We start from the raw sequence: 27,403 nt of genomic DNA on the forward strand, positions 1-27,403 counted from the left end.
TAAGAATTGTTAACAACTGATTTGTTTCCCTCGGGAGATTAACGTTCTCACTGCTAGTTTCATGGGACTTTATAGCTTAAGCTTTATAAGCGATTAAAAGCTTTCATCTGCTTTTAATAGCAGTGCAGGATATGAACTAACCAACACTATTTGTAAAAGTGATGCTACTTTGCTGAGGGGACAAGACAATTTTATCAGGAAGTGAATCATAGAGATGTTTGGATGTGTATATGGTGAAGCCGTATTGTTCCCAAAGACTTTTTGATAATGTTTACTGGACTAGACTAAGTTCAGAATAAGTAGGATGTAGTGTCACATAAGCTTTCAAGACCAACCTCATTCAAATGAAAAGAAAAAGGGATCTCTGATGAATGTACCTCTGAAGTCCTGAAACTTTAAATTTTCTTCCCTTTAGGGGGAATTCTGCATATCCCTCATTGATTTTGTTTCGAATCAGTGTTTTGTGATGGCTAGCGTGAGGACACAGACCTCTCTTGTCTGCTTTGTGGTGCATGTACTTTGCATTACAAATCATGCTGTGGGATGTTATACTTCGGGACTGGCAAGGTGGAAGAAGAAGAAGATACAATTGTGTAATTTATGCACAAATCTTCCATTATTTCACTCTAGAACTGGAGTGTCAAGCTACAGGCCTCAAAGATCATATGAATTCTGACCAGAAGTTATGTGCATGTTTAAAATGATTTTAAGTCAAGACACGGAGGCTCATATTGTGCTTAACCCTTTCTTTACTCCCACACAGCAGCAAAGAAAAATACAACAGTAAATAAGAAAAAACAAGTAGGAGTGTACATATTATAAACCCCTCCCACATAATATGCATCCCATAAAAGGCCCCCAAGAGCTTAGATTTCATCACCCTGCTTTGCAGTTCTTTTTTATGTTTCATCCCCTCAAAATGATAACCTACAGGTTCTCACACTGAACAAGCGATTGTTAATCGAACAGAAAGTTTATAGAAATGTGATTTATTTTATGACAAATACAGCTTTTAGTATAAGGCACAAAAACATATTTTTTAAGTGAAGGGAATGTAAAATGGTATTTCTGTGGGTCTTTTCTTTAGCTATTTATCGAGAGGCCCTTTTAAAAATGGAACATGGCTGCTGTCCAAGACTCTGGTCTGTTGACAAGTGGCACTAATGACATTTTCCTTCCTGTATTCTTTATATTCTTAAACTCCTGCATAACTCTTGCCGTGAGTTCTCACACATTTCTATGAGAAGCATTCAGATATACTAAGGGATTTAGCAAAGTTCAACTGAAAACCGCTTTCTTCTGTAAGGAGGTTGGTCATTAAACAGGGACATGTAGAGTAATGCTCATGAAAGCTCATCTTATGTTATTTTAATATATATACTTTTAAATTGTGTATCCTTCTTCAGATACAAGCACATTTTTCTGCATATGCTTCCTTTTTGATCCACCCCAACAAATCATAAGTTTAAACCATTTTAACCATACATCACTGAAAGCAGTCATACCAATGATGCCAACATTGAGGAGGCTCAGATGTAGACAGGTAAGTTTTGGTGCTGCATGTAGTAGACAAAGCATGGGTGGATCCTGATACCTGTGCAGGTAAACTGTTCAGGTGAGTGACATAGGATACCGGGGTTCATGCAGAATGAATGGTCTGACACAGCCAGGTTTGGTACATTAAATAGGTAGTCATACAAGCCAGAGTTTGGTACACAGAGCTGGTAGTCAGACAAGCCAGGTACGTTACACAGGTAGGACAATACAGGAATAGAACCACTAGGCAGAAGAGTAGTCAAGCAAGCCAAGGATCAATAACAGCAAAACACAATCTGCAACTCAGCTAACTCAATAGCAGCACCACAACAGGGTTTCTGTGTTGAGCAGTTTCGGACTTTTAAATACGATGCTTAGCTTGCCTCGCCTCCTGTGTCGTGTCACACATGCCCCTCTTGCTGCGCTTCACTTGCGCACCTACAGTGTTCCCTTGTCAGAAGGAACCATCGTCATGTGACGTTAGCCCTCATTGAGGTCAAAACTTCCCCAGTTTATCCAGATGGTCTGCATGGAATTTCTTCCATGCCTGGGCATGCAGATGACTGGAAGGAACCATGACCGTTCTTCTGGACCATATCCCTTCCAGTGTACCAGGTAGTAGAAGGCATTTCTGACAGGTTTAAGCCGTGGAGTTATTTTCGTGAATCTATTACAGTTCAGGTGTTTAAGCAAACCATGAAACACACAAGGTATTCTGAGGGAGGAAGGAAGAAGCAGTTTATAAACCACGGGATTAATCAGACAAATGCTAAAAACGCATGGTCCTAGTGACGTGACAATAGTATAAGGTCAAAGTTATGGTCTTTAAATACATTACATTGATGAGCAACACTAGGAACATGGTCTGGTTCTACTTACTAGTTGTTAAAAACCCCTGCTAAGGTCTGAAGATGCTTGGATGCCCTTATTACTATGCCCTTTTATTATGGTATTCATTGATAAGAACAGGAACTAAGGCAGAAGTTATTTGGATACCAGGGAACTTCTCTGGGTTAGGTACCCTGAGCTATCGCTTTTCTGGTTTTGTGATTGCACGCGAAAGCTGAGCTAGCCACACGTGATGGCAGAGCCAACCATGCATGAGGTGGGCCCTAAGATAGCCTTAGGTGGGCTGAGAATATGGTATGAAGTGGACGGGAGAGAGGATCACTGCTCCCCTGCCTTCAGAAAGAGAAAAGTGACCTGGTGATCTGCCTGATCAGCACTTCCCCCTTTGACTCCAGGTCAAACCTGCAGTTACCAGGTATGATATATAATGTTCTCCTTATAGCACATTGAGCTTTAAAATTCTGAATCTGCCTTGAAAACATTTTTGTTATGGTCAAGTGTTATTTGATCCTACATTTTTCTTATATCTTTTTCTGTAACTAAGAACCATTGTTTTAATGCATATCACTTGATTGAATGCATTAGCAACCTCCTTAAGACATAAAGGTGTATATAAACATTATTGTGTGTTGAAACCAGATACTCAGGAGAACTTGTGGATCTTGAAGAAATTTTCACGATAATAATACATTATCTTCAGTTTGGAGCTCTCACAAATCTACTCTATCTTTGTTATCCATGCGTCTTAAATTATGTTGATAATCCACAGATTTTCCAAGAAAATCTTTATTGAATAACGTCCTTATATAAACAGGCACATCATGTTTTTGTGAGTTTTAGAAAGTATGCAAACAGTTACTTCCTCAATAAATACATGTAACCAAGAAGCAGACGCAAACTGGCATAAGAGCGAATTTAATTTGGATGCAGCGATTTTTAAAAGTGCACAAAAACAAACTCCAAAGAGGTTAGAACATTCCCAACAATATATCAGATGACTGGTTCCATTTATCGGCTCAATCAGAGGACTACAAACAAAATAGGACTCAAGTTTGTTATGTTTGCAAAATGGTTCCTAAAAAATGTTTCTTGCGGATTTTTTGATTTTTCAAAAAATAAACAATCTGCTTTCACATATGACTGCCATATTGTTTTGTATCTTAAAGGATTGCTGAATAAATAAACCTTTTTGTTTGCAGTGATTATGCCATTTTTGCTGGATTGTGCTATATGCTTATAGCAGACAGCAGAAAAGACACATTTGCACAAAAGAATAGGCACTCTACCAAAAAAATTTAAAAGTTAATGAAATTTAGAGTTTCTATGTGTACAACTTGTTTTTATGATTTGCATGATTATTTTTCCTTGTTAGGTTATTGCTCCCTTTGTTCATTTATTCTTCTCTTTTGGTGGAGATTATTATTTTTTATTGATTATATAGTGCCATCATATTCTGTAGCGCTGTAAAATTGGAAGCCTGGCAATTAGCACTGATTTTCGAAACCTCAGGATGCGATGCTTAGAGTTCCTAAGTATGAATACACAATGTCAGCCTATTGGAGATCTTTTAGCGTTATGTTAATTCTTACTTTGCATGTAATAGAGGTCGTATTTAGTTTTAAAAATAACCAAGAGATAGCATAACTTAATATTTCCAATTACAATTTTTGATGCTTTTGTTTTTTGTTTGGTACCATCAGTTTACTTTACTGAGCCTCGTTAGACATCTGGTGCGCTTATTCAGTGATAGATCAGAGCGTTTTAGCATATCAAACAGTTTCACATCATGTGATGTTTACTGCATGATTTGCATAATCCGTTGCGACATTGTTTGAACATAGCCAAAGGCTCTCTTTTGATTTGCATTATTAAAATGTTTCAATAAATTAATATCCCAGCAGGTTATTTCTATCTCTGGTCTAACACTAGAGACTTCAGTTTAGAACTAGAATGTTCAGGGCATGTCCTTACAAACAACAATACACAAGCCTGTTCTCATGAGTACCACATTGGTAGAGTTGTAACTTTTTATCTTGGTTAGTTTCTCTCTCTTTTTTTTTTTTTTTTTGCCCGAGAAGAAATGAAATCTGTTCTCAGCTATTTTTCATGTTTCATGTTTTACAGTTATTTAGTTGTTTAGTTTATTGTAGCCAAGACTTTCATAAATCTATGAATCTGTACATTTTACACACCTTAAGAAAGACATATATACTTGGTTGCTGCTGAGAAGCTAAATGTTACCGCAGTGCTTGATTTTTAAAAAAATACAGAATGGGATCCTCCAATCTGGTAGCCCTATTTGTATTTTTTTCTTTTTTTCTAAGACAGTGGAAGCCTTTGCCTTGGAATCTGCCCCATGGGTTAAGTATTGACTAAATATTTAATTGAGGAACAAGTGGTTATATGTGACTCTAATGTTTAATGAACCTGACTATGTTGTTTTACATTATTATTTGGAGAAGTTTGGCCCGCTAAAATTCACTTGGCCACTGTTAAGAAGTACACAAGCTGAGCTACAGATTCAAAGCCACCTTCAATGGGAACCTAGGTTTCCCTCCTACCTACATAGAAACGTACTGGTGAATTTCCTAAACATTTCTACAAAGTGCAATTGAGTCTTGGCGCTAACTGTATACCAGTGCTGAACTGGCACTTTAAGGCCAGTGACCCATAAACCGCAAGCATGCAGCACTTGCCCCGAGTGCCTGATGGCCAGTCCCGGTCTTTTCTATACTTGAATTTATTGAATAATTGAATTTGGCAGAGACTGAGTTTGCAGAGTCAACGCTGTTAAAGCTTATGCCATTACTTCATGGGTCACAGGAGGAACAATCAATGCTGCGTCCCCTGTGAACCTTTTCTCTGGTGGTCTGCTTGTGTGGGAGAAAACTCTGTATCTTCATCAGCATAGGTCAGTTTTCGTGCAGCAGGAGAAAAAAATATCTCCGTCACATGAAGACGCCCTATAATCTTTAAGAAACATGGCCCCTGATACTGGTTTATTCCCTGGTTGTATATGTGAAATCTTAAGGAAATTGACTAATTTTTGTACATCAATTACATTGTTAGTCTGTGATGCTGTGATCTTCTCATTAGAAGTGTGTAAAGCCAATTAAATACGCTTTTTGTGAGAAAAGGGTATTTAAGAAAATCCACTATAATATATAGTCTTTAAATTCACAAAAAAAGTTTTTTGTAAGAAGGTTTTGTAAAATGCACACACATACATATATATTACCGTATTGGCTCGATTATAGGCCGCACCCGAATATAGGCCGCACCCTAAAAGTTTGGTGCTTTTCTAAAGAAACATTTTTCTTAGTAAAAAAACCATAGAATAGATATGCTGCCACTTAGCCCTCCCCCGAGATATGCTGCCACTCTACCCTCCCCCCGAGATATGCTGCCACTCTGCCTTCCCCCGATATATACTGCCACTCTGCCTTCCCCCGATATATACTGCCACTCTGCCCTCCCTGATATATACTGCCACTCTGCCCTCCCCCGATATATATATGCTGCCACTCTGCCCTCCCCCGAGACATGCTGCCACTCTGTCTGCCCCCCCCGAGATATGCTGCCACTCTGCCCTCCCCCGATATATGCTGCCACTCTGCCCTCCCCTGAGACATGCTGCCACTCTGTCCGTCCCCCCCTCAAGATATGCTGCCACTCTGCCCCAAAGATGTGCCCCCCCCCCGACTTACCAAAGCAGACTCCCGGGTGTCTTGCAAGGCCGGCAGGGGACATCTACGCAATACGCGTAGACAACTTCCGGTGCCGGCACTTCCGCCCTGGGAAGTGCCGGCAAAGGAGATTGTTAAAGCGCATCCTGCAGACGTTCACCGGCTGCGGTGATGCGAGCGTAAACGACCTCCGCTGCCGGCACGTCTGCATGATGTGCTTTAACATCGAGAATTCCCGGCAAGGGATATTGTTAAAGCACATCGAGCAGACGTGCCGGCAGCGGAGGCTGTTTATGCGCATCGCCGCAGCCAGTGAACGTATGTACGATGCGCTTAGACAATCTCCCGTGCCGGCACTCCCCCCGTGGAAAGTGCTGGCAGGGGAGGCTGTCTCAGCGTCTTGGAGAGTAGGATGCAGGTCCCCTGCAGCGTTGCGGGGGATCTGTATCCTAACCCTGCTGCCTGCCCGGCGCCCGGAACTGCATGTCCCGGGCATCGGGCGATACGGATTGCGCATTCCTGCGCTTGACCCCGAAAATAGGCCGCACCCGCACTTTAAAGACTTAAAGCGGGGGAAAAAAGTGTGGCCTATATTCGGGCAAGTACGGTATTTATTTTTTTATGAAGGAGTGTGACGTTTGATTGAATCACCATGACTGTAGGCATGAAAGAGTTATATAAGTTACAATGATAATACATTTAAACAGAACCATTTATGTCCCTACTTTACCTCTTCATTCTTTCCCCAAAGCTTTTGTTGATTTACTCATCTACAGATAATTATAAACTGTCTTCAATCAAATTATATAATTACTAACCTCCTGCTAAGAGATGTCTTTCATTGTGATGATCCATTTCATTAAGAGTAACAAATCCCAGTTGGGATCGCTTACTTTGCTATATTGAAATAATCTGTTATTCTGACCAAAATGCAAAATTCTTCATATTTATAAAACTGAATACTTAATTCCCATGTGGAGTCTAGTTTTCATTATTGCTGTTCATCAATGATTAGACAATGGGTTCCAAGTTTCCAACTTGTTTAAATATGATTTTCTAAAAAAAAATAAAAAATTAAGTAGGAAAAAAAATACAAACGTTTAGTTCAAGATTCATCTGTGAGCAATAGCTCCTTCCATGAAATGCAATTAACATAAAAAGGACAGTGATGCATCATGATGAATGAGAAGATGGGATGCACAAAAAAGGAGAAGAAGGTACTTATTTTAAAGGGGTGGAAGTATAACCCTAAAAAGTAATGTTTCTAAGCATGTACCAGTATGGACTAAGGTAAATCAGCCATATATGCTAGACTTGGGCACCAGGGGGCTCTTCGTGCTCGTCTTCGGGAAAAAAAACCCCTTCGTATTCCGCGAATATTCGCCTGGTCCTGTCTTCTCTTCGGGCGAATATTCGTGGACATTCTTCGTGTTCGTTTTTTCTTCGTTTTCCCCGGTTAAGGGGTTAATACGGGGTTAAAGCCGCTCTGGCGCCAGGAGTTTAAATGTCCGTATGAGCAACTCTATTGGTCTTCAGCAATAGGGTCACTCATACAGACTGCTAAACTCCTGGTGCTGTAACTTGTCCGGCAGATCCCACTGGTCTCCCTGTTCTACTATTTATTAACTGATAGAACAGGGAGATCAGTGGGATCTGCCGGGTAAGTTGCAGCATTGGGATTTTAAAAGTCTGTACGAGCGACTCTGTTGGTCGCTCGTACAGACTTTTAGGCTCCTGGTGCTGTAACTTACCCGGCACATCCCACTGGTCTCCCTGTTCTATCAGTTAAATGTCCGTACGAGCGACCAATAAAGTCGTTCGTACGGACATTTAACTCATAGAACAGGGAGACCAGTGGGATGTGCCGGGTAAGTTGCAGCATTGGGGTTTTAAAAGTCTGCGACCAACAGAGTCGCTCGTGCAGACTTTTAAAACCCCAATGCTGCAACTTACCCTGCCGATGCCACTGGTCTCCCTCCCTGTTCAATTAATTAAATGTCCGTACGAGCAAACAATAAAGTCGCTCGTACGGACATTTAACTAATTGAACAGGGAGGGAGACCAGTGGCATCGGCAGGGTAAGTTGCATTTAAAAACCCCAATGCTGCAACTTACCCTGCAGATGCCACTGGTCTCCGTCCCTGTTCAATTAGTTAGTCTGTGCCGGGTTAAATGTCCGTACGGGCGACCAATAAAGTCGCTTGTACGGACATTTAACTAATTGAACAGGAAGGGAGACCAGTGGCATCTGCAGGGTAAGTTGCAGCATTGGGGTTTTAAAACCTCAATGCTGCAACTTACCCGGCACATCCCACTGGTCTCCCTCCCTGTTCAATTAGTTAGTCTGTGCTGGGTTAAATGTCCGTACGGGCGACCAATAATGTCGCTCGTACGGACATTTAACTAATTGAACAGGGAGGGAGACCAGTGGGATGTGCCGGGTAAGTTGCAGCATTGGGGTTTTAAAACCCCAATGCTGCAACTTACCCTGTGGATGCCACTGGAAATCCATAGGTTCGCTGTCAGGGGTTAACTTACAAAGACCGTGCGAGTGAGCCTATTGGTCACCTGCAGGGTCTTCCTCTGGCATCAACCAATTGGTTGATGCCAGAGGAGGTCCCTGTAGGCGACCAATAGGCTCATTCGCACTGCCCTGTAACCCGTGACGGCGAACCTGCGGATTTCCACTTCCGGGAACTGCCGTGATGCCGCGAAGACAAGGTAAGTTAGAAGGGGGGGGGGGAGAATGGTAGACGAAGACAATTACGAAGATCTTCGTGGTATGTGTCTTCGTCTTCGCCTACGTTTTACCGACGCCGTCTTCTCTTCGGCGTGTCTTCGGAACGAACACGAAAACGCACTCTTCGTGTTCGTTTTCATGTTCGCCCGAAGACGAATGCACAAATCTAATATATGCTATACTAATGACCACTGTGCATCTATATTGAATATACCAAAATGTATAATTGTAATCTATTTTAAAGAAAAGTGTATTTTTAAAGAAAAAATACACGTTAGTGGAATGGTAAAACAGTATCCCATGAACAGGAATACATATATTTTAACATTTTTGGTGTATATTGTGCAGTTAGTCGGCATATGTTACTTATAGATATGCCACTCTGCCCCCAGATATGCCTTTCTACCCCCTAGATATGCCACTCTACCCAGACTTACCAATACATCCCCAGACTCGCTAGCGGTGCACGTACACAACCCCTGCTGCTGTTCACCACTTCCGCTGGGGCTTCTATGACGGAGCACCATGTCAGGCCGACGCGCCATCATAGAAGCCCTGGCGGAAGTGCCGGCAGCAGCGGAGGCATCACAGATGTTTAGAGTTGGCATGCAGCCAGGGGCGGGCTGGGCAGGGGGGCAATTGCCGCTGGGTGCTGATGCCGGCGGCCGGCGCTACTATAATACTTTTTTTTTTTTTACTTACTATGGCTTGCCATATTAAATTTAAAAAAAGGTATTAAAGCAGCCAGCAGCATCAGCACCCAGCGGCCTAGTGATTGGAGCAATGCCAGCGTGAGGGTTGAAAGCTCCGCCCCCTCGCACGGAGCTTTCACCCCTCACGCTGCTCCAGTCACTATGCGGCCAATCTAATCTAAACGGCCGAATCGTGCTGCTGATGCCGCCGGCCGGCGCTACTTTAATATTTTTTTATTTTCTTTTTAATATGGCAAGCCGGATTTAAAGAAAAAAAGTATTAAAGAAGCTCTGGCCGGCGGCATCAGCAGCACGATTCGGCTGTTTAGATTAGATTGGCCGCATAGTGATGGGAGCAGCGTCAGGGGTGAAAGCTCCGCCCCCTCGCACTCAAGACTGCTGGAGCACCGGATGTCAGTGACACGACGTAGAAAACGGCAGTCTGCAGCTACCAGGGAACGGAGGTCTACACGAAGAAGTGGAAGATGTACACAAGGTTATTAAACCAATCTATATTTGTACAAATTATATATTATTTTTTTGTATTCGTTAAGAAAAAAAAAAAAAAAAGGTAGTGTCACCTCCGTCCCCTTTCAGCTCCCCATGTCATTGCTGTCCCCATCAGCCCCAACCAGTGTCACCTCTGTCCCCAATCAGCCCCCCCATGTCATTACTGTCCCCATTCAGCTCTCCAGTGTCACCTCTGTCCCCAGTCAGCCCCTCCCATTGTCACCTCTGTCCCTTTCAGCCCCCCATGTCATTGCTGTCCCTATTCAGCTCTCTAGTATCAGCTCTGTCCCCAATCAGCCCCTCCCAGTGTCACCTTTGTCTGCATTCAGCACCCCCATGTCATTGCTGTCCACATTCAGCTCCCCAGTGTTACCTGTGTCCCCAATCATACCCTCCCGGTGTCACCTCTGTCCACAATCAGCCCCTCCCAGTGTCATTACTATCCCCATTCAGCTCCCCACTGTCACATCTGTCCCCATTCAGCCCCCCTTGTCATTACTGTCCCCATTCAGCTCTCCAGTGTCACCTCTGTACCCATTCAGCCCCCCATGTCATTGCTGTCCCCATTCAGCTCACCAGTGTCACCTCTGTCCCCAATCAGCCCCTCCCAGTGTCACCTCTGTCGCCATTCAGCCCCCCGTGTCATTACTGTCCCCATTCAGCTCTCCAGTGTCACCTCTGTCCCCATTCAGCCCCCCATGTCATTACTGTCCCCATTCAGGTCTCCAGTGTCACCTCTGTCCCCATTCAGCCCCCCATGTCATTACTGTCCTCATTCAGCTCTCCAGTGTCACCTCTGTCCCCAATCAGCTCTTCCAGGGAATTAATATTTGAGAGTGTATGGGCCCACTTGATCCTGGTAGGGTACTCATATTAGCCTTAAAAACACTTTCCCTGCTGCTGTGTACTATACGTCCCATAATTCTCAGCCAGTATCATGGGGGACATTTACCTGGCTGAGCATCAGGGGGACATTAGGTTTTGCGTTTTTTTTACTATCCTTTGTTGCTATTAAATTTACTTATGTTAAACCACATTTGAATCATATTTGTATTTTTATAATCAATATGCGTTAGAAAATCAGGAAAAGATGGGCTGATTCGGTGGCACAATGGGCCACTTGACTTGACTTGCCCCCCAGGCCTTAGGCTGCCAGCCCTCCCCTGCATGCAGCCCAGGAAGTATTATTATTTTTTATTGATCATTATTATATTATTATTATTATTAATATTTTTCATTGATTAATTATTTAGCACTATATAATTCTGTAATTTTCCTTTGCTCTGGTGTATTTGCCTTAGTAAACATGGAGCCCCCATGTCTATCCATGGCCAAGCAAAAAATTTGCTTTTCTAAAATGATTTTATACATTTTAACAAAGATCTCTCCTTAAACCACATTATGGTAATATACTGTTTTTCTGGCCACTGTATTAAGAGAATGAATCTTGAAAATGTAATGAGGTATATCTTTATCATCTAAAGTGATATGTGTTTCTAGACATTTGTCTAGTACATTTTGTAATTTTTTGTACACGAGTAAAAGTAATGGGATATTACATGTTATTAACAATCCAATTCATTTTTTAAACAACCTTAGAAGTGTTATATGTCATAGCTTTATAGTACAGTCTTTTGTAAATTAAGAATGAATAAACCTCAGTTGGACATGGAAACTACCGAGGTAGGATATATTTGAATTTATTTTTTTTTAAGAAGTAACTTGATCATGACCCAATATTTGTGAGGATAGTAGTGAGATAAACAGAAATATTACCTAGCGTCAATGATTTTTTCTCAAATGTGAAAGTATTAGAGAATTAAAATAGTTTGATGGTGTCATAAACAGAATGTCGGGTCCAGAAGCCTGAAACATCGACCAGTAGCACGTGGCCAGAAGTAGCCAAGGTTCACTGAGAAGTAATACCATCTCTAAGACATGACATGCTGTATGACAGCATTTTATTCAGATGAAATATGAAAAGTGTGGAATCTAGTGGTAAATATTGAGTATGCTTTGGGAGGTTTAAAAATGGACTGACTAAGAAACTCTTCAAATAATCAGCATTTAAAGATACTGCTCTAGCCTCTCTGTTACACATTTGTAATTAAATACGGAAATACGGAAAAAACATAATCCCCAGTATTGTTGAATGGTCAAATTGTTGCCAGAAAAATTTCTTTACTCACATAAAATGTTGCCTCATTAATAATTTTTGCCAGGTCTCTTATTGGTCATATGACACAAAAGGAGGCACTGAAAGGTTGTTGCCAGAGAAACTGATAACATTTCTGTGTTGTTTTTATGTGATTGAACCATCAGAGGAAAGAATAATTTGATGGATCTGATACTGTTTATTTGCTGAACATACTAAAGAGTGAAATTAATGTTTTTTTTCTAGATGGAACAGCACCTTTAATTAGCCATTACAAAATGTGGTGACAACCAAAGGGTTCTAATAAAGAAATCTATTACTTGTCTGGAGTTAAAGCTGTTTTAAATTTCTAGTATTCAAAAAGACATTTTAACGGTGATGAGAAAAACATCAGTTGGTGTCATTTACTCAGAGTAGAATATGAAATAGTTCCAGATTGTATGACCCTAAAAATCCCTCCATTTACCCTTTTTTTGAGACTGGGTAGAATCTGGATTCATTCCCAGGTATAACAGTAAGGCACATATACTTTTCTTAATATATTTTATGTCAAGTTTAGTTGCTCTTTGATGGGGTGGAAATATAGTGTGAAAAAACAAAAACCGCACTCGTTAATGTCTTCTTTCTTGTTGGTCCTTGGTTATAACCGTTATGCCCGGCATAAGGAGTAAGCAAAGACACTGTAGTTGGAAATGCACTACATGCCACATCACAGATTTGTGGTAGGTGGACTTTCTTCTTTGAGCAGTAGTTTAGATTTAATTAATGCTACACACTAACTGAATTGTCACCTATTCTATAAAGGAAGCAATGTACTTAAATGTATCTCTATGGTGAAAGCATAGAAAATGCTTTTTATATATACCACCTAGGAAAAAAAAAATCGTCAAAATATTATGCATTTTTTAATTATGCAAAATGCACATTAATTGCACACATTGACAGATATTTTTTATCTCTAATCATTAAAACTTACCTTTCCTTAACGAATCAGGAATATAAATAATAATGTCCATACATTATACATATCCAATAATTGCATAATTAATTATACAGTCTAACATTCCTTTCCTAAGGGAATTAATGTGAATGAATTATTTACCAATTTGAATCCCACTCCCTTCTTACCAAAGGATTAACAGTAATAATAAATTATATAGTTAACCTATTTTACCTTGTTCTCAGAAGGGAGGGTTAATTGTGTATTGACATTGCATATGAAACATATACTACCCTACCACCCATTGTTATATATATATATATATATATATATATATATATATATATATATTGTGACATTCATGTAGGATTGGTGGTGGAAGGGAGGTATGTTTCTCCTAGATTCCTTTCCTATGTGAAGTAACGTGAAAAGCAAAGGTGATGAAAACCAGTGTGGAATGGGTATACAGAGAAAAAAACAGTAAAGAATACTTCCCTTTATGATGTATGATTCCCGGATACTCAGCTGCAACCCGTAAAAAAACACTCTCCAGGTGTTTCAAAATGAGGACAAAAGAACACTATGGGGCGCTCGTGTATACCGGTATTAAAATGAAAGAAAAAACAAGAAAAAATATAATTGTGTAATATTCAACACAAGAGCTGTCGCTGTAAGTCTATATGATGCACTTACAGTGTTCACTTGTATTCAGGTTTTAATAGACCATCCTGTCTTCCAGATGCATATGTAGTGGGTATATGTAAAAGAGCAGAGAGACAAAATAGGGACCCCAATGGTGTATTATCATGCACTGTTTGCAACACGCAAATACCAAAATGCACTTACACTTTTGAGGGGGTTTTTTAAGGGTTAAAAAACCCCCTCAAAAGTGTAAGTGCATTTTGGTATTTGCGTGTTGCAAACAGTGCATGATAATACACCATTGGGGTCCCTATTTTGTCTCTCTGCTCTTTTACATATACCCACTACATATGCATCTGGAAGACAGGATGGTCTATTAAAACCTGAATACAAGTGAACACTGTAAGTGCATCATATAGACTTACAGCGACAGCTCTTGTGTTGAATATTACACAATTATATTTTTTCTTGTTTTTTCTTTCATTTTAATACCGGTATACACGAGCGCCCCATAGTGTTCTTTTGTCCTATGTGAAGTAACACCAGAGTCTTCCATCTGCTAGGTGATTAATGTAGGTGAATGAGAGGGTGGATATAAAAGGGAAGCCAGGAGGGCAGGTAGCTCTCTGGCTGAAGACACAGAAAGCCTGTCTGTGGAAGAGACATGTGAGTAAAGGTCAGTGGCGTCGGCAGGGGGGGGCCAGAGGGGGCCATGGCCCCCCTACATCATGCTGTGCCCCCCGGTGTGCCCCCCCAATTGAAACGCCATCTTTATTTTTTTTTTTTTTTAAATAGACCCGGAGGAGAGAGTGAGAGGCGCCGAGCAGTTGCTGAGGAATAAGTTCTCAGCAACCGTTCGGCGCCTCTCACTCTTCTCCGCGACCGCGAGGCCTCTGCCTTGTTTGCAGTGCCGGCATTTCAAGCCGATCGCCGGTATATGTCGTCATATCCGGCACCCAGCAGTGAAGCCGGCAGAACCAGGGATACAGAGACCTCGCGATCTCACCGCTGGACAAGCCCAAGGTAAGTGAACTTCAAAGCGGGGGGTTAGAAAGTTAGGAGGGGGTTAGAGAGTCAGAAGAGGTAGATAGGAAGTGAGAAGGGATAGATTGGGAGGGAGGGAGAGGGGGTAGATGGGATAGATTGGGAGGGAGGGAGAGGGGGTAGATGGGATAGATTGGGAGGGAGGGAGAGGGGGTAGATGGGATAGATTGGGAGGGAGAGGGGGGTAGATGGGATAGATTGGGAGGGAGAGGGGGGTAGATGGGATAGATTGGGAGGGAGAGGGGGGTAGATGGGGTAGATTGGGAGGGAGAGGGGGGTAGATGGGATAGATTGGGAGGGAGAGGGGGGTAGATGGGATACATTGGGAGGGAGAGGGGGTACATAGGATAGATTGGGAGGGAGAGGGGGGTACATAGGATAGATTGGGAGGGAGAGGGAGTACATAGGATAGATTGGGAGGCAGATGTGGTAGATTGGGAGCGAGAGGCGGTAGATAGGATAGATTGGGAGGGAGAGGGGGTAGATAGGATAGATTGGGAGGGAGAGGGGGTAGATAGGATAGATTGGGAGGGAGAGGTCTTTATGGGACAAAAATGGTGTATGTTCAGCTGTTTGGGGACAAAGTTGACACAATGTGTAACTTAGGTGCTGGTCAGGTTCTATGTGGGCAGTGTGGACACCAGGGTTGGCTTTGGGGTGTGTGACCAGTGATCTATGCCTGTAATTTAGGGGGTTTTATCTATACCTTTAATGCAGAGTTTATATGTAATTTCCAATTGATTTATGTCTGCAAAGCTGGGTTTTGTGTCATTCTGTTCATCTGTATCGGCTATATTTCCATACATTATTAATGTTTACCTGCAAATATAGGATTTGTATGTCTTATTCAGTTGATCAATACCTGGAGTGCTGTTTCCATGTGTTGATTATTTGATCTAAACCTTCAGTGGTGAGTGTACATGTGATTTCCAGTTGATATATACCTGCAATGCTGGGTTTGTGTGTTCTGTTGGTTTATACCTGCAATGCTATGTTTCCATACATTATTTATGTATACCTGCAAATACAAGGTTTTTTTTAATCTTATTCAGTTGCATGTGCTGTTTCCATGTGTTGTTTATTTGATCTATACCTGAACTATAGGGTGTAAGTAAAAGAGCGGTATGGTTTAGTGACTGAGGGGACAAAGAGACTCTGGGGATGATTACAGGGGAGAGGACCTCTCGGTGCAGGACTGACTCTCGCGGTCTTCCCCTGATCTGCAGTCAGTGTGGGAAATTTTTTTTTTTTAGTACGGTAGCAGAAGGAGTGATTGCATGCAAGGAAGCGTTGAGCGGGGCCCAAGGAAATGCTTGGGTAGGGTCCAATTTTTTCACTATAAAATATATTGGCAGCAGGGTCTAATATTTATATATATATTTGCAGCAGGGGCAAATATTTATATATGTTTTGGCAGCAGGGGCAAATATTTATTTATATACTGGCAACAGGGTCTAATATTAATATATATTGGCTGCAGGGGCTAATATTAATATATATAGGAAGCAGGGGCTAATACTATATATATCGGCAGCAGGGTCCAATATTAATATATATCAGCAGCAGGGGCTAATATTAATATATATCGACAGCAGGGGCTAATATATATTGGCAGCAGGAGCTAATATTAATATTTATTGGCAGCAGGGTCTAGTATTTATATTCATATTGGCAACAGGGTCTAGTATTTATATATATATATAATATATATATATATATATATATATATAATCGGCAGCAGGGGCTAATATTAATATATATTGGCTGCAGGGGCTAATTTTATGTATATTGGCTGCAGGGACTAATAATATATATTGTCAGTAGGGGCTAATATTAATATATACTGGTAGCAGGGTCAAATATTAATATATATCGGCAGCAGGGTATAATTTTTATGTATATGGGCAGCAGGGTATAATTTTTATGTATATGGGCAGCAGGGTATAATATAAGTATATATCCGCAGCAGGGGCTAATATCAATATATATCCACAGCAGGGGTTAATATTAATATATATCAGAAGCAGGGTGTAATATTTCTATATATTGGCAGCAGGTTCTAATATTTATATATATTGTCAGCAGGGGCTAATATTAAAGAATGAGAAATAACTGCCAGTTTAGCTGTTATTTTGAAATCATATTTCAATCACGGTCTTTACTTCAAAGAGATAAGTGCATATTATGTAGTTAAAAATGCACGTCTAACGTGTGTGTGTGTGTATATATATATATATATATATATAATATATACATACATAGTGTATATGTACCGTTTTTTTATTTGCCCCCCTACTTTCGTCCCTGGCCCCCCATGTGCCCCCCCTAAATATGAAAGCTGGAGACGCCACTGGTAAAGGTTGCTGGACATATTATTGTTAAGTTGGCAGAGAGAAGCTCTCCAGCTGGTAGTGAGGGACATCCCTTGTATAGTAAGTGCCGGACAGGCAAGGTTTTTCTTTTGTTGCTGTGTTGTTATATTTTCTGTCTTTGCAACCTTTCTAATAAACCTGACCCTGTGTCAGATTGCACAAATTTGCGGCACTTGTCCCTTGTCAACAGCGAGGGTCGATCCGAGACCTACCTCACAATATATATATATATATATATATATTTAATACAAAACAGAGTATTGCAGCTATTACAAATTCTTTTTTTTACTATTTCCTCTGTTTATTTTTATTTATGATTTTTTTTAATTGAAATTTCAGAAGAAAAAGACTGAATGAAAATGACATTATGTCAGAAAGGGAAGGGTATATAACATAAGAGTAAAAGGAGGCTGGTAAGGGAGAAGTGAAAATGAGAAGAACGGGAAAGGCAAACTTGAATAAAGATACAGCCCCTGGGGAGGAGTGCTCCATCCACCAGAAATAATAATACGTTTTATGTTTACTTTTTATTTTATATATAAACAGTGAAGGTAAAAATTATTTGATCCCCTGCTGTTTTTCTACAATTGCCCACTGACAAAGACATGATAAGTTTATAATTTTAATGATAGGTTTATTTACCCAGTGAGAGACAGAATAACAAAAAAAAAATCCAGAATAACGCATTTCAAATAAGTTATAAATTGATTGGCATTTTACTCAGTGAAAAAAGCATTTGATCCCCTATCAATCAGCAAGATGTCCTGCTCCCTCTCTTAGTGTGTGCTCCTAATCTCAGCTTGTTACCTGTATAAAAGACACCGGTCCACAGAAGCAATAAATCAGATTTCCAACTCTCCACCATGGCCAAGACCAAAGAGTTGACCAAGGATGTCAGGAACAAGATTGTAGACCTACACAAGGCTGGAATGGACTACAAGACCATCGCCAAGCAGCTTGGTAAGAAGGTGACAACAGTTAGTGTGATTATTCGCAAATGGAAGAAACACAAAATAACTGTCAATCTCCCTCTGGGGCTCCATGCAGGATCTCACCTTGTGGCGTTTCAATGATCATGAGAACGGTGAGAAATCATCCCAGAACTACACGGGAGGATCTTGTCAATGATCTCAAGGTAGCTGGGACCATAGTCACCAAGAAAACAATTGGTAACACACTACGCCGTGAAAGACTGAAATCCTGCAGCGCTCGCAAGACCCCCCTGCTCAAGAAAGCACATGTACAGGCCCGTCTGAAGTATACCAGTGAACATCTAAAAGATTCAGAGGAAAACTGGGTGAAAGTGTTGATGAGACCAAAATCGAGCTATTTGGCATCAACTCAACTCGCCGTGTTTGGAGGAGGAGGCATGCTGCCTATGACCTCAAGAACACCATCCCCACCTTCAAACATGGAGGTGGAACCATTATGCTTTGGGGGTGTTTTTCTGCTAAGGGGACAGGACAACTTCACTGCATCAAAGGGACGATGGATGGGGCCATGTACCCTCAAATCTTGGGTGAGAACCTCCTTCACTCAGCCAGGGCATTGAAAATGGATATTCCAGTATGACAATGACCCAAAACAAGACAACAAAGGAGTGGCTCAAGAAGAAACACATTTAGGTCCTGGAGTGGCCCAGCCGGTCTCCAGACCTTAATGCCATAGAAAATCTGAGCTGAAGGTTCAAGTTGCCAAACGTCAGCCTCGAAACCTTAATGTCTTGGAGAGGATCTGCAAAGAGGAGTGGGGCAAAATCCCCCCTGAGATGTGTGCAAAAACATCTGACCTCTGTAATTGCCAACATGGGTTTTGCCACCAAGTACTAAGTCACGTTTTGCAAAGGGGTCAAATACTTATTTGAAATGTGTTATTCTGGATGTTCTTGTTGTTATTCTGTTTGTCACTTTTCAAATAAACCTACCATTAAAATCTGATGTCTGTCAGTGGGCAAACGTACAAAATCAGCAGGGGATCAAATAATTTTTTCCTTCACTGTGTGTGTGTGTGTATGTATGTATGTGTATATATATATATATATATATATATATAAAACACACTCTTGTGAGTAAATATATATATATATATATATATATTTATATATATAAATATATATATATATATATATATATATATATATATCCTCAGTGCTTGTAATATAGATACCCAGCAGAAAGTAGCATTGAGTCAAATGTAGCTTGCTCCCCCTGAGAGGTAAGACAATGTCTTTAATGTTAAAAATGGTACATGATGCAAGCAACTATTTTAACCTATTTTGGAACAATGCCTTATACTACAGATTTTCCTTTTAAAATATTTCATGTGAAACACATCATAATACCCACTGGTATCACATTTTGCTGTCAGAACACATTGGAATCCCAAAACATTGACTTGTAAAGGCAAGATCAATAATGAGTTTGGAATGAGGAACAGAAAATCAATATTGATATATATTAGCATTTTCGTGACCTTTCAGTTCATATAAATGTCATCTAAATAAATTACCTTTAAGAAAGGTGTGAACATTTGGTTAAAAGCAACTGTACTTGTATTGATATGCAGTCATTTCAAAGCAACTTTCGGTATAATATATCATAATCATATAGTCATAGCTCTGTGACTTTAGTCGTAGCATTTCGTAGATATTCCTGTTTAGAATACTCTTGTGAATTCAGTTTATGGGTTGGTTTCCAAACTAAAATAAAGGGCACTAAATTTTGATGGATGAGAAAAACACTGGAACTGGGTTAGCCTGGCCCACAGCCAAGCTTCGGTTCCAAGCCTGAAATATTTCTGGATGGACCCTGGTTTAGAGAGACATCTATGCTTCAATGTACGTTGAGGTTATATGAAATGTCAAGTTTAGAGAAGTTGAAATATACAGAATTGTTAAGGGTCATTGTTCTCTTTTGGTTAGTTTGTACCCATTTCTTTATTTTCTGGTCAGTGACAATGATTTTAATTGTAGCTGTCTTTTCTTTAGATAAAAACACCAAGAAGCCTAAAGTAAAAAGTTAGATTCAATTTCAAAGAAGCATCAAACCTTAACATTTTCAAATACCTTTATGAACTTCTTTCAGAGTACTATTATATAAAAAATCAATATATATTAAGTCATCACTGACTTTTTAAATTAGGTTTCTGCTCCGTCATGTACCAGTAGGGCACAGAAAAATTCATTCAGGGTCAAAGTAATTTAAAATGAACACACCAAGATTGTAGCCTGCTACCTGAGTTATTGTTGCCTCTCAATTATCTTAATTGATCATATGGACAGAAATACACATCATATTAATATACACTGGGCTTTGTTGTTCTTTTTATGTTGTCACATTTATTCCATTCACTGTTGGTGCCGTTGTACTGACTTAGATATATTTTTGCTTTAGTCTAATGACGATTCATATAAAAGGTTTGACTGTTTTACTTGTTATTATTTTTTATTTATTCAATATTCAAAATATAACATCGCATCAGCGTCATACAAAATATAAATATGTTTACAAAAACATAAAACATCCGCAAATAGTTTTAGGATTCACTGTTTAATAAAAAATCTGGAGGTGTGCAACATTTTAAAGGGACAATCTACTACCCTTAGGTCTTAGGGTTGATTTATTAAATACTGTATTATGCATTGTTTGCCTACAAGGAACACGCCTGCTGAAGAGCCTGCAGAGCTGCAGCCTACTGCTCCTTCAGCTATCTGATCTCCCATGAAAACTCACCCACAAATCAATAGGAGTGTCAAATGCACATGCATTATACCCCTGGGAAATCTCATGTGAGCCAGCACTGGAACTGGCTGGTATTGAGAATCTGCACTGCTACGCAGGAGATGGGACAATTTCTTCTTTCCCTGGGGCAGGGGAGCGGTGTATGGCTATATCTACTCCTGGCCCACGTTCTACCTACTATTTCCCCTTTTTCTTTTGATCCCTACCTACACTCTCTCCCACAAAGACACCCTGGGGGTAGCCCCACCCACGCGTGTGGCTAACCATGCCCCCACATGAAGCCACTCTTCCAAAAGAGTTCCAAGGTATGCCAATTGAGTTGTTCATATCTCATAGGTTTACATATGTTAACCTTGGCTCTGTCTGTTGGAAATGTTATGCACAACCCGGCAGCTTCCTTGGTTTTACTGGTTGGTGGCCAATCAAGGTCTGACCAGAAACCATGACTAATTCTTGGCATGTCCATCCTTTTTATGATTTACCCAGAGTAAAGATAGCCTGATAGTGTTGTTTTCTTGCTCAGCTGATTTGTAAGCACTGTCCATCTGGTAGAATAACACAAATTATAGCTGCTTGTTTGAAGTTCCCAGTCTTGCTGAAGGAAAACTTTATTGACCCTCTGTATGCCCCCAGCTCAGATAATTAAAGTTCTCTAACAGGTGTCTTGCATGGTTGTGATGTTGAGACAACAAGAGAAATGCAGCCAACAAGCAAATCCCACCGTAATAGAAATCTGGATTTCAGTAAATGTGTTATTTCACTCAGGAGTTCCTGCTGGGTTTCCACTATTATTCATTCACAGTCCTTCTAGTTTTTAATTTTAGTTCCTATAGCATATGGAGACTGCTGGCTGCATTAGGTACAATATCCCATATGTTTTCATTTAACAGGTATTGATGAACTACGTACTTTACAGAAGTAGTATTTAGGTCATATTTTATCAATTTAACCTTTTCAATTATGAGTTTAGTACGGAAGACAATGGACCAATATAGTTCAAGCTTGGATTACCTTCATACATTGCATCTCAGTTTACTTGGTTGTCATATTTGAAAACATAGTAACAGCAATCCTGAATTGGTCAGGACTAGAGTTGGGTGAGCCAGCCATGGAGTGGTTCGAGCTGAGCAGAGCTCGAGCTCATTTTATTCCATCCCTGTGCTATGCTAAAAGCTATGTATAAAGTAGAAGGACCCATGTAACAGTAAGTAAGAAAGGAACAAGTTAAATATCTTGTGTTTATCTGCATATCCTCGCTTTAAGTGCTTTGGGAACTTTGTACTTTGTAATTCATAGTACAATTGCTTTCAGACATGCTCATAAGGGCATAAGCGTATTTTTCTTTTCTGTATTGTGGTGGTGATGGTGATGGTGGTGGTAGGGATTCTCATATAGGCATACTCAATCTGTGAATAGAGGTTTCCAGAAAAACAAGATATGTATCAGGTCAAGCAATATGCTTTGTAGTTTCTGGGGTCAAGTAAGAACATATGGTTTTAGACCTCATTTGAACATCACTGGGAGATTTATGGAGAATATGTATCCTGCTTTATATTATACATTACATAATCACACAATGCTATTAATCTGTTCTTATCAAATGTCAACACCACACTGAATGACAAACTCCAAGGGCACTGAAACAGGTGGGATAATAGCATGCTAAAAACATTAAGTATTTACAAAAAAGCAGTCAATGGCACCCCCCTAATAAAAATTCCAGAGCGGCAGAGGCAAGATATTTGCATTTCAAGCCCTCTAACTTCAAACTATTTTTGCTATCAGATATTCATAGTGCTTACCAGTAAAGGCAACACTGAATGCGTATTAAAATAAATAAAGAAATATGGAAATGTTACAAAAGATTCTAAAATGAAAAATGATATCTTGGTATTAATACAGATAAAATACAGATACAAATGAAACCAACTTACGTTTTTTTACAGCAGATTTTCTAATCTAATTACCTCGATATAAACTTTTAACATTAAAAACCTTTTAATTCCATACATATAGAATGTCAGCAAATTATATAGCACTATTACAATAGGGGGCTAGTGAAAATTAACATTCAAATAACAATATACAATAACAAGTTAAGAAGGAGAAGACGGCTTTGCTCTTGGAAGCATACATTCCATTAGTACAATGGTATGGCCAAGAATGGTTGGAAAATTTTGGAACAAATTAACAATGACCAATAAGATTTACTTTTATGATTGTGGGGAATAGAATATAGAAGATACTCAGTAATCTGTTGCTCCTTGAGATGTATTTGAGAAAAAGACAAATGGGAGTAATCCTAAAGCAGAGGAAAAATGCTAAGGAAGGAATAGACAGTGGCTTTTTAAAAATAAAAGAATATCAAACTCTACATCTGTTTTTGAGGGTCAGACAATCTCAGCTGCAAGGAACACATATAATTTTTACTATTAGCTCGGGTTATAACATGATCAGCTATTACGCAAATGGTGCCTCTACCCTGCTAATAAATTGAATCTTACTTTACTTCTACAATAATCAAGTATTATGTACTGCAGTTAGTAGTCGCCATATTTACACAAAAAATAATAAACGCTCTTAAGCTTAACTTCCAGAGGAAAACTGGAAGAAGATTACAAAGGCACAGAACAACAAGTGGTGAATCTGCCTTTAACAATGATGGCTATACAAACCTTTGATCCATCGAGGGATCACCTCAGTCATCTTACTAAAATCAAGCTTGGTCAAAGCCTTTGTCATTTCACATATGATCTCCTAATACAAACAGAGATGTGTACACTAAACTACCGTATTTGCTCGATTATAAGACAAGGTTTTTTTCAGAGCAAATGCTATGAAAAATACCCCTCGTCTTCTAATCGGGGTCGTCTTATAATCAGACCTCAATTAGAGGTCTGATTATGAGACTAAGATCCAGATCCCCCGCACCGCTGCAGGGGACCTGGATCCTTCTGCCCCCCCCCCCCATTTAACACTCCCCACCCCACACACACTTACCGGTGCTTCCAATTTCCTGCTGTATTGCCGGGGCAGCGGGTTGACGTCTACGCCATCCGCGTAGACAACTTACGCTGCAGCCGGAAGGAGGTGTGGCTAGCAGCGGGGGTTGCCTGCGTCCATCGCGCAGACCTTCCCCGACTGTCAGAGATCAGAGTTCCCGGTGCCGGTGCCGCACTGGTGCGGGGAACTCTGATCTCTGACAGCCGGGGAAGGTCTCCGCGATGGACGCAGACAAACCCCCGCTGCCAACTCCACCTCCTTCCGGCGGCAGCGAATCGCATAGACGTCAACCCGCTGCCCCGGCAATACAACAGGAAATTGGAAGCACCGGTAAGTGTGTGTGTGTGTGTGTGTTTAAATGGGGGCATAGGGCATTTCTGGAGGCAGAGTGCTCTGTGAAATGCCTTTTAATCCCCTTAACGCCACTCTGCCTCCTGAAATGCCTTATACCTCCCTATATGCCATTCTGCCCCATAATATGCCATTTAACCCCCTAAATGCCAGAGTGGGATATAGGGGTATAAGGCATTTCTGGAGGCAGAGTGGCACATAGGGGGTTAAAAGGCATATCATGGGGCACAGTGGCATATAGAGGGTTAAAAGGCATATCATGGGCCACAGTGCCATATTGGAGTGGCAAGCCTGGGGGCAGATGTGCGTAACTGGGGGGCAGGTTGGAAAATACAAGGAAATAAAAAATATATATATATTTTTCTCAATCATAGCTTTTATAAAAATTTTTTATAGTTTACATGAATTAACATTTACTGGTAAAACTTTTTTCCTATAGGGTCGTCTTATATTCAGGCTTTTTCTGAATATACACACACACAGCAGGACAGGCTTTTCCACACCAACACCCAGACACAGACCAAGGACAGGCTCTGCCACACCGACACCCAATCACACACCAGGACAGGCTCTGCCACACCGACTTCCAAACACACACACACACCAGGACAGGCTCTGCCACACCAACACCAAAACACACACACCAGGACAGTTAAAAAAGAAAAAATGGTTCAGCACACAGGAAGCTGGGTGCTAGCAGGAAAAAAGGGACAGCATAAACCCTCTTGAAGTATACGAACACGGAAAAGAACCCCAGCACTCCAATCAGTTCCAATCCTTAGGTTACTTTATTCAGAGAAAGCAAAACAAAAAAAGCAACGTTTCGGCCAAACAGAGCCTTATGAGCTTGACAAAGCGGACAACCTGTTCTACTGCACAGGGGAAGCAGACGCGCAGCATGGTCATGTGACATACATGATGTGACTCCGTTGGATTCCTGCGTCCCCCTGGCAGTAGAAGAGACGCTGCTCGCGCGCGTCTGCCAGGTAAGTAGCGGGCCCGCTACTAGAGTGGCGGGCCCGGTCGCAGTTGCTGCGGGCTTAAGGGGCAGGTTCCCCTTTTGCCCTGCGGTAAGGACGGCTGCATAGGCCCAGTCAGTCTGGTCCTGACTGGGCCTATTTTAAGGTAGGGGCCTGGAGCTGCAGCTCCATCAGCCCCTATGTCAATCCAGCCCTGCTGCCGCCCGGCCCACCAGTCCGGGCCAGTCCGGGTTTGCACAACTATCTCTGTTTCCATGTGGTTTTCATTTCATCTATACCCACAATGCAGAGTTGCATTCAGTTGATAGACAGTCTGTGCGTCTGGAAACTTTCTAGATTTCAACCCAAGGCTCTGGAAATCCGTTCTAATTGCCAGGCCTCTAGAAACCACTCCTAGCAGAGGTTATGCCCACTCTCTGCCCCTTTTATGGCTAGTTCCACCTTATTTAAAGCTAGCTCTCACTTATCCCCTTTTCCTGTCCCCTGCGAGGAGCAGGAGGAGGAAAGCTCAGGATGGGGATTTACTCTGGGATGTTCCTAGGTAAGTATGTAAGTGGTATATTCACTAAACTGGGACTTTGTAGGAAAGTTGAAAATTTCATCACCTTGACCTCACGATACATAATAAAGGATTAACTACTTCTGCAAGAGTAGTTTGGTGCACTGACCTTATGTTGTCAATGTATTATCCAGGACCAGCTCAACTGTTCAGCCCTTCTTGCATGAGAAGCTTGCCGGGCTTAGTATCATTTAATGCATAAATTTGTCTAATTGAAACGACTAAGGGATTTTAGAACACTTTTTCCTCCAAGCTGATATTGTGACGCATATTGCCATGTTCTTTTATTAATGATTTCTTAGTTTACTCTTATATGAACGTAGTCGCATTTACATACATTTGTGTATTTGTATAGGTATGCATTATGCAGTGTCAGGAATTTGTCCTTTATAATGCATAGCATTACAGGAACATCTCAACTTATTACAACTCACCATTTAGTAAATAAACATCTCATGGCAGTGCATATTTGGTAAATTGTATTTTATTGAAGCAGTTTGTTGTCAGTACTTAATTTCAATACATCATACAGCAGATATAATGTAAGTAAATTACATCTTAGCGATGGAAAAAGAAACAATGAGAACAACTAACAATGAGAGAAACAAAAAAGGAGACAAAAAGGGGTACATAACCAAGCCTAGCCATACACCCAGTGTTCGCCTGCGTCAACCGACAGACCCCTGGGACCATGGCAGTGCATACTATTTTTCTGCATACTGCAGTATGTATTCACCAGTTATTTAAATAATTAGTATTGTGTAATATGAGGCCTACCAAACAGGCATGAGCATGTTGCAAATACAGTGTATTGGCTGTACAGTGTATACAAAAAACAAAAACTGGGAAAAGAAAAAATGTTGGTGCGCTAAGCTAGTCTCAGGCTCAAATAATACAAATGTATAATATGAGGCCTACCAAACAGGTGTAAGCATGCTGCAAATACAGTGTATTGGCTGTACAATGTATACAAAAAACAAAAACTGTCTGCGCTTCTTACCCTAATAAAGTTGGCAACAAATATATAAACTTAATATAAATGAGAGGTTTTGGTTATATGAATTGGCCAAAGCATAATTAAGCTCACCCGCCATGTCAAGGCACACTCTCAATAGGGTGAGAACCTACTCTCACCTCCTATATAGTTGGCACACAAAGCACTTTATACTGCTACCAAAACCGTATTAATGTGTTGGGGAGGTGCAATTAAACCTCCTCCCCATTAACCCCTGGACAGCAAGCTGCAACCAGACTGACGAGGAGCCAACAACCTCAAATATGAGCAAACAGGGAAAAGAAAAAATGTCGGTGCGCTAAGCTAGTCTCAGGCTAAAATAATACATATGTATAATACGAGGCCTACCAAACCGGGTGTAAGCATGCTGCAAAAACTGTCTGCGCTTCTCACCCTAATAAAGTTGGCAACAAATATATAAATGAATAATAATATAAACGAGAGGTTTTGGTTATATGAATTGGCCAAAGCATAATTAAGCTCACCCGCCATGTCAAGGCACACTCTCAATAGGGTGAGAACCTACTCTCACCTCCTACATAGTGGGCACACAAAGCAGTTTATACTGCTACCAAAACCTTATTAATGT

General features: G+C 40.7%; 1 protein-coding gene across 1 annotated transcript in view; it reads left to right on the plus strand.

Annotated features, from left to right (window-relative positions):
- The window catches only part of LOC149289848 (histone-lysine N-methyltransferase SMYD3-like), a 359,885-nt gene that overhangs the window by 240,983 nt on the left and 91,499 nt on the right, over positions 1–27,403 (plus strand). The window lies entirely within an intron of this gene.

This window comes from Sceloporus occidentalis, unplaced genomic scaffold (genome assembly GCF_023333645.1).
Source record: "Sceloporus occidentalis isolate IW3139 unplaced genomic scaffold, rSceOcc1.0.p SCAF_42, whole genome shotgun sequence".
Classification (NCBI taxonomy): Eukaryota; Metazoa; Chordata; class Lepidosauria; order Squamata; family Phrynosomatidae; genus Sceloporus; species Sceloporus occidentalis.